The following is a 16,592-nucleotide window of genomic DNA, read 5'->3' as shown; positions in this document are numbered from 1 at the left end:
TACAATAATTGAGGAAGTTCAAATGCTATGTCCCTAAGATTGGTCACCCCAAATAAGGACTGGGGGATGTGATAGGATAGTAACACCCAGGAGGAGCTTTTATTATGTTGCACAAAATGCGATGTTGGGCTGGAGACATGGCTTAGTGGTTACGCACTTGCCTGTGAAGCCTAAGGACTCTGGTTCAAGGCTTGATTCCCCAGGACCCACATTAGCCAGATACACAAGGGGGCACACACATCTGAGTTTGTTTACAGTGGCTGGAGGCCCTGGCACGCCCATTCTCTCTCTTTCTGTCTCTCTGTCTGGCACTCTCAAATAAATAATAAAAATAAAAAAATAAAACAACAACAAAGAGTGTGATGTTGTCCTAGGAGCACAATGTTCTATCAAGAAAGCTCTTAAAAGAAATAAGGCTCTTCCCAAGGAGAAATTTCACCATCACAGAAGAAGGGTCTCTCCACTGCTGGCTTTGGAAAAGAAGTGGACATGTACAAGGAATGAGGGTGGTCCTCAAGAGCAGGGGACAGTGCAAGATTGGTGTACAGAAGCAAGCGAGGAAACGTGGACCTGTTTCTACAAGAGACTAAAGCCGACAAGAACTGACTGAACTCAGAAGAGAATCCCAAGTTCTCAGGACACAGAGCCAAGCTGAAACCTTGATTTTAGTTTTGATTTGAGACCTGGAGCAGAGACTGGCAAATGTGTTAGATATTTGACTTAAAGAATGGTGAGAAGGGGCTGGAGAAATGGCTCCACAGTTAAAGGTACTTGCTTGCAAAAGTTTGTTTGCTGATGGTCAGGGTTCATTTTTCCAGTATCCATGTAAAACCAGATTCACTAAGTGGCACAAGCATCGGGTTTATTTGCAGTGGAGGGAAGCCCAGTCATGTTCATAAGTACTCTCCCTGTCTGCCTCCTTCTCTGTCTCTCAAATACGTAAATGTAAATGATTAGATAAAATACATAAGAAAGAACAGTGAGATGATAAGCTTCATTTTGAGTCACTGTATTTGTGATCGTTTCTTGGGTTGGAGCTCAATTCTGATAAGATTGTGAAGACCAGTCTGAATGATCAACTTCTATACTCCTTTTGACAGGTCCCAGCATCTCAACACATGTGATCATCTCTCTGGGGCTTTTCCCACTGAACCAGCGCTCTTTTCTATCGCATACTAATAATTAGAAGAGATCAGTTTCACTGTACAGATATGGATGAACAATCATTCAGCGGTCTCACTAATGTCGTGATTTATGAGTCTTGTGTTCAGCTGAGAAGGTGACCAGATGAGATTTCTATTTAGTTTCAGAACTGAAGAAAGCTTCAGTTAGTGGTTTACGTTAGTGGTAAAGTCAGGGGATGGCAAGAGTTGAGGTTAGAAACATAGTAAGGGGCGATTGAGATGAGTGATAGAGTGAAGTGATATTAAATAAAATCTGTGCACCATATGGAGATTTGATGAGGAACAGGGAATTGTCAAATATGACCCATAAGTACCTGGCTTATAAACTATGTGAATATTGGTAGTTACTGTTGGCCGAGTTGTTACTATTTTCTTTCTTTCTTTTCTCCTCCCTTAACTTGGGGGAGATGCTATGATTAAAATATACAAGTTCAATGAAGTTTCTGGGTGAGGGCAGTAATATTGCAGATGCAAGCAAGGCAAGTTCCCAGATGGCATGGCCAAGACTGACATTGACCGACTCATGGGCACTGAGGTGTCTACAGCTGCATTTGTGTGTGCACACTCATCTTCGTTGTTTGATCATCAAGCAGCAGCAGCCAACATCTTAAAATTTAACTTTATATACTGCTCTCTCCCCACATTTTTGTGCTGTTGCAATTTGAAGCAAACTTGATATGATGATTTCATTTACAGTACAAAAACTGCCCAGTTGTGCTAAAAAATGGAAATACCGTGTCTTAAATTGATTGAAAAACTTCTAGTGAAGATAGCACAAGATAGTAAGTATATAAGCTAGCAATGCATACATTTCAGTAAGAATTTCTGTCTGTTACTGGGTTGGATGAATATCTAGCTTTAAGGATAATATTTGCAGTGGGTTTGAAGCCTTGAGCAATACACCAATCCTTCATAACACTGCCTTAATTGGAGTTCTTTTTTGTTGCCAAAGCACATGCCAAACTTAGATTAGCTAAAGCAACCCAGAGTTTACCTGAAGGACATTGGGGTAAGTGTTTTTTTGTTTTTCCTGTTAGACAGCCTTTGACTCACTTTGTGAATTTCCAGTCTCAGCTTCTGTCTACTAGCTTTGCCCTTCTCTTTCAATGCCAAGATATTTTTCCTCTAAATGATAGAAAACACAACTGCTAAAAACTTCACAATTTAGCATTTATCAAAATGTAATGATCTTTGGAAAGTTAATCAATTTCTATAACAATCAGCTGTGGCCAGAAGTGAAATGAACTAATGCAAGAACATGGAGGAAACAGTGAAGCTGGACTGGGAACAGTAGCTCCCAGGAAGGCTCAGGAGGCAATGTTAAGGAAACAATTGCATTTACCTGCTCTTAGGGATTTGATGATGGCATTGCTAAGATAAAGTGGCTGAGCTACATGACTACTAACACATCTCCTACTTTTCCACACATTATACTTTTATCAAACTCCCTGAATACCTCTGTAGGTAGTTTACCACTTTGGAAGCTCAGGAGAAGATATAAATAAATAATAAAATATCATGCAATAGGGATTTATCCAAAGTTCAGGACTATAATATTTGAGCATACATTTTAAAGTGACAGGCCATTAATGTGAAACTTTAATAAGGAGAGGAATCAAAAGCACACGATTTCAATCCACATTAGATACATCATTGCTATGTTGTCATACTGATATTTTGGCAAACTCAATTAAACCAAAGAAGAAGAGAAAGTTTTGTGTAAAAATTAAGACCTTGTCTCTTCATACTTTAAAGTCCTGGGCTTTTCATTTTAAAAGTTATCTACAAAACCTTCTCTGAAAGCTTAGTGCTTTTAACATAACACAATGGAGATTTATGGAGTGTTCACCTTGAAATTCTGGGATGAATTCTCTTCTAGGGGAGGACATTTTCTCCATGATTATTCAATGTCCAGTGAGTACATTTATGCCCTGACCAACAAAATATACCTTAACTGTGGACAGTGCGCAGCTTTATCTCTTCATTTTGTGAACATCTCAGAGTCGGAATTTCAGTCAGAGCAGCGGTGGAGTCGATGGCATCGTGACTTCGTATAACATCATTCAGCCTGATTCCTGATAGCACTTGGGTCTTTTATGCAGGTTAATTTTGAAACAAATTCCAGTATAGGGCCGTAAGGTTTACTTAGCACTAAAGGCACTTCCTGCAAAGCCACAGGACCTAGCTTCAATCCCCCAGGATCCACGTAAGCCAGGTGCACCAGGTGGCACATACAACTGGCATTTGTTTTTAGTGGCTGGAGGCCCTGGATTGCTCATTCTCTCTCTTACCTGTCTCTCTCTCTTTCTTTCTCTCAAATAAATAAATAAATAAAATTCATACTAAAAAATTCCAGCATATGTCTCTAAGAGATGAAGATTTGTTTATCGTAAATGTTACTATGATAGAATCACTCACCATGCTTAAATTATTAGTAGCGGTACTTGGAATAGTATTGGTTCTTTTCAGACAGTGTTGCTAAGTGTAGTTCAGGCTGTGTAGTCCATGCTAACCGTGGACTTACAGTACATGTTCCACTTCAGCTGCAAGTGCTGGGATAACAGACAAAAGCTACCACCTCTGCTTTTAAAATCCTTCAGTTACTTTAATATTATGAAACATTTCACTGTTTCTTCTATAGTTTCTTTCTTTTTTTTTTTTAACTTTAGAGACAGTGAGGTAAGAGACTGAGAAAGAATTGACATGCCAGGGCCCCAGCCACTGCAAAAGACCTCCAGACACTTGCGCCTCCTAGTGGACATGTGGGACCTAGCCCTTGCCTCACTTGTGTGTCTGGCTTAAGCGGAGAGCAGAACATGGGTTCCTTGGGCTTCACAGCAGAAAAGTGCCTTGACTGCTAAGCCATCTCTCCGGCCCTATTTCTCCTGTAGATTTAAAACTGCTGACTAGGGCCAGGCATGGTGGCACACACCTTTAATCTCAGCACTCAGGAGGCCAAGGTAGGAGGATTGCTGTAAGTTTGAGGCCACCCTGAGACTACATAATGAATTACAAGTCAGCCTGGGCTAGAGTGAGACCGTACCTCAAAAAAAAACAAAAAAAACAAAACAAACAAACAAACAAACAAAATGCTGACTATAGAGTGAATGTTAGTCTCCTCAAGGTCCACATCTTCAAAACTCGAATTCCCAATGAGATCACATTTGGAGATAGATACTTGGCAAGTAAATGTATCATGAGAGCAGAGCCCCTGTGGTGGCGCCCTTGTAAGACGAGACAGTGGGGAGTTTGCTTCCTTCCTCTCTGTTCTCCACCATGTGCAGACACAGTAAGAGGAAGGCCAACTGCAAACCAGCTGCAGGCCCTCACCAGAACCATGGTCTGAGGATGCCTTGATCTAATGATTCTCAGCTCAAAATTGTGATATCATATTATCTTTTAAATTTTTTGTTATAGTAGCCAAATCTAACTGTCAGAATGTTTTCTGCAGTTAAATCATAAGATAAACAAGTCTGTCATTTGCATAGGAAGACCCTCCTGGAAGGCTCAGATAGTGAGGGCCTCACACTTAGGTGATAATGCCATCGAAAAGTAACCAGGTCACGCGGGCACTGACCTCAAATGGATGCATTCTTAGCGAAGGAGAGATACTAGCAAGCCGGCTCTGTGAAGAACACGGTCATAAGGGCGTGTCTTTGCAGGGCACACCCTTCCCCGAACTCCCCTCCCTCTCTCCTGTCTGCCAAGAAGTTATCTCATTCTGCTCTAACACCTGCCTGCCGCAGTCACATTGTGCTTGGTGCTTATTTTTGTCTCAAATAGCCAAGACTTAAAAAAATATTGGAGGCTGATAGACAAGCGCTGATGGGCCAAATGTTAAAAAGCCCCACACAACCTGCCCTATAGAACCAAGGGGCCACAGGCGGGGTGCCCTGAAGAGATGGCGTGTAGGCAGTAACACCGCTTCTCCAGTCAGACACTGAGGAGTCACCAGCAAAGTGTCAGCAGGATTTAGACCAACCCCTCTCTGGAGTGTCATCAAAGAAAGCCAAGTAGAGGTGGTGGCCTTTGACCAAATAACTAGTAAAAAAGTCCCTTTTCTCTCCTCTGTCCATCTGTGGTGCCCATGGAAGCCTTGGGTTTCCTCCAGCATTTACACAGCAGTGACAAATGCCCACCCCTCATCTGTGGGAGCAGTGCGAAGAAGAGGCTCACTGAAAAGTCATGACCCACGTTCATCATTTCTCAGTGTGTTGTTAACCGTTTTGGGGGGGCGGTGGTGACGTGGACAAGTGTCACTTTACTCCAAATAAGGTATCTATGGCAGACCAAAAGTTCCACCCAAGTCCAACTTGTTAAACCCATGAGTTGATTCGTACTATTTACCGAAGCTCGGGTGGGCAGCCATTTTCATGGGTGTGGATGCGGGTGGCCCCAAAGCTGCATCACCACTAAGTTACACCTCATCATGCATGACGATTGCATGAAAGCTGCAAGATGGAGGCAATTAACCCTCCACCTCCCAAATACTCTAGATCTCTTAGGGGCAGGAAGGGTGGAAGGGAACAATCCCAGGCGGGGGTCCTGAGATCCTCTCCTCCTCCTGGGAGGCAGTGTTAACGGCTTCGTTACCATACACCTAGTTATCACTGCATTATTCTGTTCAATTGTTGTCATGGCTGCCAGACTAATTGCCACTCCAAGATGGCAGGGGGATGATCATATTATGCCCAGAGGAAAAATCCACCCCGCAACACTGACTAGTATGGAGTCCATCTTACACCACTAAGTACTATGGGGCTCCCCACACTCTAGTGCCAACAGACACCATGTGGACATTGAACCCCTCATACCCAGTCAGCTAAAACAAGGGAATCACTACATCACTTGGAATATGAAAAAAACAAAACAAAACAAAACAAAACAAAAACAAAAACAACCAGAAAGCATCACACCTAATTTTAAAATGTGAGTATATGACTGCATTGAAGTGGAACATGTTAGAATTCACAAAGATTTAAATGGTTGGGAGAGATGGCTCAGAAGTTAAAGGTGTGTGCTTACAAAGTCTGATGGCTCAGGTTTGATTTTCCTGTACCCACGTGAAGGCAGATGCACAAACTTGTGCTTGCATCTGGAGTTTATTCTCAGTGGCACCCTGGTGCACCTATACTCCCTCTACCCTCAGTCAAACAAACCAACCAGCCAACAAACAAATAAATAATATTTTCAGAAAGAAAATAAAGGGCCAGGCATGGTGGCGCACACCTTTAATCCCAGCACTCATAAGGCAGAGAGGTAGGAGGATCGCCATGAGTTTGAGGCCACCCTGAGACTACATAGTGAATTTCAGGTCAGCCTGGGCTAGAGTGAGACCCAACCTTGAAAAAGAAAGAAAGAAAGAAAGAAAGAAAGAAAGAAAGAGAGAGAGAGAGAGAGAGAGAGAGAGAGAGAGAGAGAGAGAGAGAAAGAAAGAAAGAAAGAAAGAAAGAAAGAAAGAAAGAAAGAAAGAAAGAAGAAAGAAAGAAAGAAAGAAGAAAGAAAGAAAGAAACAAAGAAACAAAGAAAATAAAGGAACCGTGATAAAATGCTTAAAAAATCAGCTCAAACATTTGGTGAGACTATCTCACCAAAGAATTAGCAGTGACACAGGAAAATTACAAGGATACTTGAGAAATACAAACCGTAACAATGAAATGAAAAGCACAGCCTGTGGGCTCAAAAGCATCATGGAACGGACAGAGAAAATACTCAGGGAACAGAAAGTCAGAACAACAGAGATTTCTAAATGTCAACAGTATGCAGTCACATGTCACTTAATAATGGTGATAGATTCTGAGACATGCATCTGCTCAACCTGGTGAACACCATGGAGAATACTAATGCAGACTTAAATGGTACAGCCTAATACACATCCACACTAAGTAACATAAATGGCTTGATCTATTTCTCTCAGGTAACAAATCTGAATAGCGTGCAACTGTGCTAATGACTCTAGGCAACTGCAAAGCAATGGAAGTGTTGTATCTACATATCTACAATTATAGAAAAGGCAGGATAAGAACCAAATGGGGGGGACTTGGTGTTGTATACTCTAACAGTACATTTACACTCACTGTGAAGCATTGTCTCTACACACACATTGTAAGTGTCCCGTAAGGTACACACTGCTAATGTTTTGTTCATTCTGAGTTCATCTCTGGCCTAGACAGACTCCACACTGTGACTCGGGAGAACCATGCATGGCTCAGGGGCCTTGGTGTATGTGGAAGCCCCACCCTGCAGAGAGAGCAAGACACAGGGAGGAAAGGCACCGATGCCAAGGATGTCACACACAGGACTGACCTGAACTCATGTACAAGGCTTGACCTTGGAATGATTGATTGCCTTTGTTTCCCCTTCCTGTGTAATCTACTTGCTAAACACAAGAAGGAAGACAGATCTCTGGAACACGAACCGACTGGACTGCCAAGTCTATGAATAAAGCAGATTTTTAAAGATTTATTTCCTGGTTATTGTGACAGATAGGCATCACGGACTGAATTCCAGTTTTGGATATAATAAAATAAGGTATAAAATATGATTAATGCTGTGCTGGCATAAGACACTTACTATAAATGGATCTTGCTGGACTAGAAGCTTCTTGTGTGCTTAATGACCATGAATGCCTTGGACACCGTTGTGCACTAAAATAGACTTTATAAGCACATTTACACTCAAGATGCATTATTATTGTTATCATTATTTTACAAAATATCTTCCTTCAATAATAAATTAACCTTAGTTTTTTGTAAGTATTTGACTTTATAAACTTTTTGGGTACATACATGTGTGTGTAGTATGCATGTATGAATGCTTGCTTGTTTGTATATGGGTGGGTACATGTGGCTGTGGGCTGGTGCTCATGTATAAACCTGTGCATGTGTGTAGAGGCGACAAGTTGAAGTTAGATGTACTGCTTTTCAGTCACATTTTAAAAACAATATTTGTTTATTTATTTAAGTGTGTAAGAGAGAGAGAGAGGGAGAGAATATGGGTATGCTAGGGCCTCTAGCCACTGCAAACAAACTCCAGACACATGAGCCACCATTTGCATTTTGCTTTTATGAGGAATCTGGGGAATTGAACCTTGGTTCTTAGGCTTCACAGACAAGCACCTAAACAGCTAAGCCATCTTTCTAGACCGATTCCCTTATTTTTTTAAAAATTTTTTTTGTGTCATTTATTTATTTTATTTATTTGAGAGCGACAGACATAGAGAGAAAGACAGACAGAGGGAGAGAGAGAGAATGGGCACGCCAGGGCTTCCAGCCTCTGCAAACGAACTCCAGACGCGTGCGCCCCCTTGTGCATCTGGCTAACGTGGGACCTGGGGAACCGAGCCTCGAACCGGGGTCCTTAGGCTTCACAGGCAAGGGCTTAACCACTAAGCCATCCCTCCAGCCCAGATTCCCTTATTTTTTTGAAATAGTGTCTCCAACTGGACCCAGTGCTCACCAAATTTGCTAGACATGCCAGCTAGCAGGCCTGGGGGTCCCCTCCTGTTGCCTCCCGAGCGCTGGATTGCAGGCGTGCACTTTCATGCCTGGCTTTTTTATGTTGAGAATTTGAACTCATCCGCATGATTGTTCAGCAAACACTCTATGCCTGATCCATCAACCCAGGCCTTATAAACTATTTTTAACATTTGGATTCTTTTACATTTAACTTAAAGCATATACATGTAGTATATTTGTAAAATATTTTCCTTTAGATCCAGTTCTCTTCACTTTGTTTATACTTTTATTTCTTATTTGAAAAACAGTGTTGTTAAAACTAATCATACAGACTTGAAAAGCCCTGTATATATCAATGTCTCTCTCTCTTCCACTTCTTCACCATGTCTCATTGAATCATAACCCACCCATGATAAAATTATCTTTTTCTGGAATACGTGACAACTTGCCTAAGGCAAAGTAATGTTTTCAAAATGGAAGCAATAAACTCTAAAGTAATGTACTATAGTAAATCCATAAAGCATTTGAATCCTTATAATTATATCATGGGTATATATAATGTTTCTTATACAAATGGTAACATAATAGTTTATATATATTTATCAGCACCACCATAAATATTTGAGTACTAGATTGCACTATGGCTTTAGGCTTGCTCTGATAGCATTAACTGATAGGATATTTTCTGCCATATTACAATCTTAGGAAATCATGATTATATATGTGGTTGTTATAGACTACACTGTTTTAAAAACTCATGACTCCATTAAACAAAATTCAGCAATGCATAAAAGTCACCAAGTAAAATTCATCCCAAGGATGCAAGGCTTCTTTGGTATTCAAAAACCAATCAGTGTAATATACCATGTTAAAAAGAGCTTAGAAGAAATATCACATAGTTATGTAATTCAGTGCATGAAATTCAACAGTCATGATAAAATCTGCCATGGATTTAAAATAGATGGTCAGTTTCCCAACTTGATAAAGAATACCTGTAAAAAACCTTCAGCTCACATAATAAATGGTAAAAGGTGATATATTTTCTAACTACTATTAGGAACAGGGCAAAGATGATCACTTTCTACTCTTATTCAAGATGTCAATAAATGTTCTGGGCAACACAATGAAGCAACAAAATTCCAGAGTAAAAAAAAAACAAAAACAAAAAACACAAAACAAAACAAAAAAACCAAATATCATAAAGGAGGAAATAAAGCTGTCTGAAATTTTCAGATAATGTCATTTTCTACATTGTAACTTCAAAAGAATACATGAAAATATTCAAGAACTAATAAATACATTCAAGAAGGGAATGGGATACATGATGCACATAGAAACTCAACTGTTTTCTGTATCTTAACAATGAACAAGTGGGCATGAGTATTTTAAATACAGTGTCATTTACAAGTGTTAAGAAAAAGGAAACAAGACAAAACATGTCTAGAGCTCATATGCCAAACACTCTACACTGCTAGTAATAAATGTATTTTTAAGATCTAGAGCATACTTTATTCACTAGTCATGAAATGTAAATAGTAAATGTATCACTCTCCTTTAAGTGGTACACAGATGCCATATAATCCCAATAATGCATTGTATAGAAATATATTGCCTGAGCCTGTCATTAAAAGTGACAAAGTAGGAGAATCATCAATGTGATTTTAAGTTTTTATTTATTTATTTATTTTTTATACAATCAGTGGTCTATTACAATGACAAAATGTTGGGCACATTTTCTGTTTTTTCCATGAAAAGGAATGAAGGATGCAGAAATATACCATATTAGTATGCCTGGCTCATAAAAACAAATAGTTCAAGGGCAACCGAATAAATAGTCATTCAAGTGGTGATGGAACAATTGAATATTCATGTACTAACAAATTCATGCAAAATGGACCTAGGATTTGAACAAAAGTAGGAATTTTATGAAACTACTAGAACGCCATTAGGAAAAGATCTTTAGAATCTTAGGCTCAGGGAGTTGGAGAGATTGCTCAGTGGTTATGGTGCTTGCCTGCAAAGCCTAATGACCCAAGTTCGAGTCCCTCAGTGCCATGTAAAGTCAGATGCACAAAGTGGCACATGTGTCTGGAGTTTGTTTGCAGCAGCTGGAGGTACTGGTGTACCCTTTTTCTCTGTCTGTCTCTCTTCTCTTGATCTCTTTCTGTTTGCAAATAAATAAAAATATGTTTTAAAGAAAGAGTCTAAGGCTTGCTCTGTATTTCTTAGGCATAACTTTAAACGCATAATTCATGAAAAAAAATGATAACCTGATAACCCAAGCTTTCACAAAATTTAAAACTTTGCACTATGCAATAATTTGGATGTTGGATAACCCTCAAAGACCTATAAGTTAAAGACATGATTCCCAGAGTGCTGCTATAGAGGGGTGATAAGGATTTTGGGAAATACAGCCTAGTGAGATACCTTTGCTCTAAGGTACATCGAGGAGGTACATTTTATGAGGATTATGGGATCCTAAACCTTTTTTTTTACTCTCTTGTTCTTGGCTCGTGATGTAAGTGACTTTGCTCCCATTATGAGGTGTTGTCTCACCACAGGTCCAAAGTACTGAGTTCTGACAGGTTATGACCTACACCCTACTCCCAGACACAAGACCAGAACACCTGTGCTATTTAAAGCATTGTCCCAGGTATTTTGTTATAGCGAAGGAAAGCTGATTAATATTAAAAGTTCCTTTTATTGATTTTTCAAACGTAAAAGTTCCTTTTAAGACAACGAAAAGATGGGCTACAGAGTAGAATAAAGTAAATGCAAACCATTTATTAATTAAGTTTACCATCATGAGCAGGGTGTGGTGGCGCACACCTTTAATCCCAGCACTCTGAGGCAGAGGTAGGAGGATTGCCTTGAAGGCCACGCTGAGGCTACATAGTGAATTCTAGGTCAGCCTGAGCTAGAGTGAGATCTTACCTTGAAAAGACAAAACAAAACAAACAATACAAAACAACAACAACAAAAACTTACCGTTATGAGCAAGTATTTTTGGTCTTTTGTGCTTGCATATGAACTTTAGGAATTTTTTCTTTAGTTTTGTGCAGAAAGGAATTAGGATTTGCCTAAGGATTTTTTTAAATCTGTAGACCATTTTCAGTAGTAGAGGCATTTTACAATATTGTTTCTGCCTATCCAGAATCATGTAAGGTCATTACATCTTCTGGTGTTCTCTTAATTACCTTCTTCCTGTGTTGCAGTTTTCATTAAAGAGAGGTCTTTCACCACCTTGGTTATATTTATTACCAGTTTAATATATATTTGATTATTTTTGAGGGAGGGTCTTGCTGTAGCCCAGGCTGTCTTATACATTGATGATAGTGGGATATTAAAATATTCATTATTTTAGTATTTAGATTTTTCTGTTATTTAATGTCCACTATCAATTGTTTTCTGAGATAAATATATATGCATTTGTTACTTCTTCCTAATAGATTGTTTTCATTAATATGTAGTGGTCTTCCTTATCACTCCTTTCCAATATTATCCTTATCAATATTTTTCCTTATCACTCCTTGCTAATATTTGTGTGAAGTATAATTTTTTAGACTCCAAGAAGCTATGCCATATTGGTTTTGGCTTCTGCTTACTTGGCAAATTGACATCTGCTCTTTTACTCTAAGGCAATGAGTATCCTTAAAACTGAGGTGTGCTTCTTTGGACATAATCAATGATTATGCAATGAGTATCTTTACAACTAAGGTGTGCTTCTTAGGACATAATCAATGATTATATCATGTTTATTGCATTCAATGAGTTGATATGTATCTTTAAATGAGAGAGGCAAGACCACTTACCTTTAATGCTGTTGAGCTTTGTTAATATCTGTAATTTTATTGGTTATATTTGTTCCTGCTGGTTGGATTAAGTTTGTCTATTATTCTCTCCCTTATTTGCACTGAGTTTGCTTGTTTATTGTGTTTGACATGATGGATATTTTAAGAATTGTTCTTTGTTCATTTATTTTTTTCATAAAATATATTCCTTCTAGTCCTCTCTTGATTAAAATTCTTTCTCCTCTTTGTTTAGAATCCCTTGGTCTGCAGCAATGATGGCTTGGTGTTGGTGGTGGTGAATTGCTTAGTTTTCGTTGTCTTGAAATGTCTCTATCAGTTATAAAAGATAGCTTTGCTTGCTATACCAAAGACGATTGGTATTTAGTTAGTTTTAGGGCTATGCTATACCAGCATATATTTTTCTGGATTTCAAGTGTTCACGTAAGAGGCTTGATCTTATTCTTATTTGTTTTCTTTTGTGAGTTGACAGTGTGTTTCTTTTATAACTTGTAATGGTGTTACTGGTTACTGTTTGTTGTACTCTTGGCATTTTGACTATAATGTTTTATGGAGAACTTTTCTTTCTTTCTTTTTTTTTGTTTTTTGTTTTTTGTTTTTCGAGGTAGGGTTTCACTCAGGTCCAGGCTGAACTGGAATTCACTATGTAGTCTCAGGGTGGCCTTGAACTCACGGTGATCCTCCTACCTCTGCCTCCCGAGTGCTGGGATTAAAGGCATGTGCTACCACGCCTGGCTTGGAGATCTTTTCTTGTCAAATCCATCTGGAGGTCTTATGTGTCACTTAAACTTACAGGTCCATTTCTTTTGCCAGTTTTGGGAAATTTCTGGCTATAACTTCATAATTCATTTTCAATGTCTTTACTTATTTTTTCTTGAAATAGCAGCCCATTTTCTGCTCCATGCAATTTTAGGTTTGGTTCCTTGATCATACATAAATACTGTTGTACCTTGTGGTTATGCTAACTTAGTCATTTATATTCTTTGTTCATATTAGGAGTAAAATGTTTCCTTGACTTTGTTTTCAATGTCTGATACTGTTTTTTTTTTTTTTTTTTCTGATTTGTCCAGTCTGGGGGTGATGTTTTCCATTGCATTTCCATTTGATTTATTGCATTTTTCATTAACATTGCTATTTATAATTTTTAAATATCTAAATTTCTTTGCTAAATTTTTTACTTATTTTTATGTCTCATTCATTTATCACTTTAATGTCAATACTTGAGTAATTATGATTGCTAGGAGTCATGTTGCTTTTTTTCATGTTTCTTATGTTTTCATGCTACGATATATGTATCTGTTGGCTTGTTTGTATCTTCTGGTTTTACGTGGGAAATTTCTTAGTGAAAAGTTCAACCCTGAAGGCTCAGTCCTCAGCACCACTCATAAGGGAGAAACCAAACTTGTAACTGCAACACCACCAACCTGAAAATGATATGTAAATTCACTTAAATGATTAATGCCCAGTAATTCACCACCTATTGCTATAGAACAGAAAAAAAATAACTAATGTATAGTGTGCAGTGAATTTTAACAGCTACTTAGGTAAAAATAGTAAATGCATGAGACAAAAGAAGAAAGGGAAGGGGAAATAGAGAAAAAGCAAAGTAAAGTTAAAAGAAAGGAAAAAGAAATAGCAGAGTTTAAATACAAAACAAAAAGGAAAAAAATAGCAGAGAAGAACATAAAGGAAGAGGAAAGAGTAAGAGATTAAAACGTATTTCACAATAATGAAAAACATGTATAAGTAAATTAGATGTATGCCTAAGGAGGAATAAAAATTAAAGCATTAAAGCTTTAAAAAGGTAATATAACGTAAAAATACTTCTAAAATATAGCAAAAGGATGGAACAGGAAAAACACATGAAGGATTAAAAAATGAAGTGTAGGAAGCGCTGTTTTTAGATTTTCTAGAGTTAGGGTCTGCCATGCTCTTGGGGGAAGGGGTCAGGTGAGCAAGATGGAGTCTTCTTTCTCACATTCCTCCTGGCGCAGAGCCTGAATGGAGCAAGTTTCAGATGTTTGCTAGATGTCTGCTCTTACTTTAGTAGCTTCCCTTCTGATCCTTCCAGGAGCCTCTCCTGGCCACACATCCCTCTGCAGAGTTTGTGGGCTTTGAAATTTCTCCCATCTTCTGAGCCGTTGTACCCCCACCTCGGGCCCAGGAATGTGGATCCCAAGGCAGGTGGAAGTGAGAGGAGCAAAACCAGCAGGGAGGTCTGCACGAGGGCCCAGCGCTACCCTGCCAGAGGGATAAAGCTGGGGGGGCCTGGCCTCGTGAAGTCGGCCGGGGCTCCCTGTGGCCTCGAACAGAACCTTACATGAGACATCAGAGCGTTGGCTGTGCTGGTTCACATAACCACTGACTGCAGGCTTGGGGCAGTCAGATGCCACATTTATCCTCAAGTTTCAGTCAGTTCCTATCTCCCAAACTTCCTTGCCTGAGCAGAGCTTCCTGGCACCTGATTTTATTTTATTTTTTATTTCATTTCATTTCATTTCATTTTATTTCATTTTATTTTATTTTATTTTATTTTATTTTATTTTATTTTATTTTATTTTATTTTATTTTATTTTATTTTATTTTATTTTATTTTATTTTATTTTATTTTATTTTATTTTATTTTATCTTATTCCTTTCTGGCCCTCTGTTTCCTCACAACTGCCTCTTGAAGCTGTCTCTTACCCCAGGGCAGTGGAACATTGACTTCTGCTTCTCTGAACAGTGATTGTTTCTTGCTTGCACATGGGCATGGTACCCGGGTAGTGCCCTCTGACAGGATGGAATTCCTCTTCGTTAATGACTGCCATGCCGAGGAAACCACCATCTCACCCCTAGTTCGCGAAACACACACAGTGGATTTGAGGCTTGTTTTGTGGATGGGAGGGCCACGATCTCTCAAGAGGGCCTCCCTCCTTGCCTTGTCTGTTACGTTTCGGCCTCTGTCCCACATGCCTGGCAGGCGTGTGGATGGAGCTGTCTGTGGCTTACTGTTTTATTTTATTTTATTTTCTTGTTGAGATTCCCTCCTATTTCTTCAAGCTTCTTACTTGTATTATCACTTTTTTAGTGATATCCAGTGCTCTCTTACTCGTTCTCTCTTTGGAGCAGCATCTCTTTGTTAACTTACTTTTCTCATTCATATCATACGGAGATACTGTCTCATCCTCCCTCTTCTAGATTCCAAAGTGCTGTTTAACTGATAATCTTTTCTAGATTCTTTTGCTATTGTTCATATTGTATCTCCTACATACATACATATATATCTTACTAATATAAAGCAATATTTTGAATTAAAGCATTTAATAGCAAAGGACTCTATTACCTTACTCGTACACATAGAAGGTATGACTGATTTTAGAGGTTTTTAAAAAGGCTTAATGAAGTTGTGATGATAATTTATTTATCTTATTACTTTATTTTCTCTTTTTGGGTGACATGTTGTTTTGGGTGGTGGCATTGCAACAGAGAAAGATTACCCTGAAGGAAAAGCTAAACTATGTAGATCGTTACCTCTGAGCTAAAAAATTTCAGGGTATTTAGAAAAGGCAAAGTAGTTTAGGATATGCAAAAGCTAATGGGAAACTAAAGAGCATCTCAGAGAAACCCTTACATATTTTTCCCATTCCCTACAAGGCTTTGCCAAAGGCACAGAGTAATAAAAGAGCAGGGAAGCACAGCAAACACAGGAGGCGCATGTGGGCTGGACCTAAGGCTGCAGAGCTCCCTCCTTGCCTTGGCTGTGGTTTCTCTCATTTTAACTGACTGAGGAGAATCAAACAGAAAAACTCAGTGGGATGTTTCTCTCTTTATTGTTGCTTTACAAAAAAACATTAATAGCAGATTTTTTTTTTTTTATCTTGGCGTATGGTAATACAAGAAGGTAGCTGAGGGTGTTGTGGAAGCTTAAGATGAATAAATCAGTGGCTGTATTCTCTTCAGAACATTTACATATGATTAGCTGTCTCCTGCCTGTCAAAAACTGTATCCTTTCTATCTCGGGGAAAAATCCACACATGTTCCCAAGACTTAACTTGGATGCCACTTAAGATGTAAACAAAGCAAAATGAAAACTTTGTTTCTGTAAAATAATTTGAAATTGTATTGAGAGAATGGAACACATTCAATCAAGTAACATATAT

The sequence above is a fragment of the Jaculus jaculus genome, chromosome 19, assembly GCF_020740685.1.
Source record: "Jaculus jaculus isolate mJacJac1 chromosome 19, mJacJac1.mat.Y.cur, whole genome shotgun sequence".
In the NCBI taxonomy this organism is placed as follows: Eukaryota; Metazoa; Chordata; class Mammalia; order Rodentia; family Dipodidae; genus Jaculus; species Jaculus jaculus.
Note: the sequence above shows the minus strand (reverse complement) of the source record.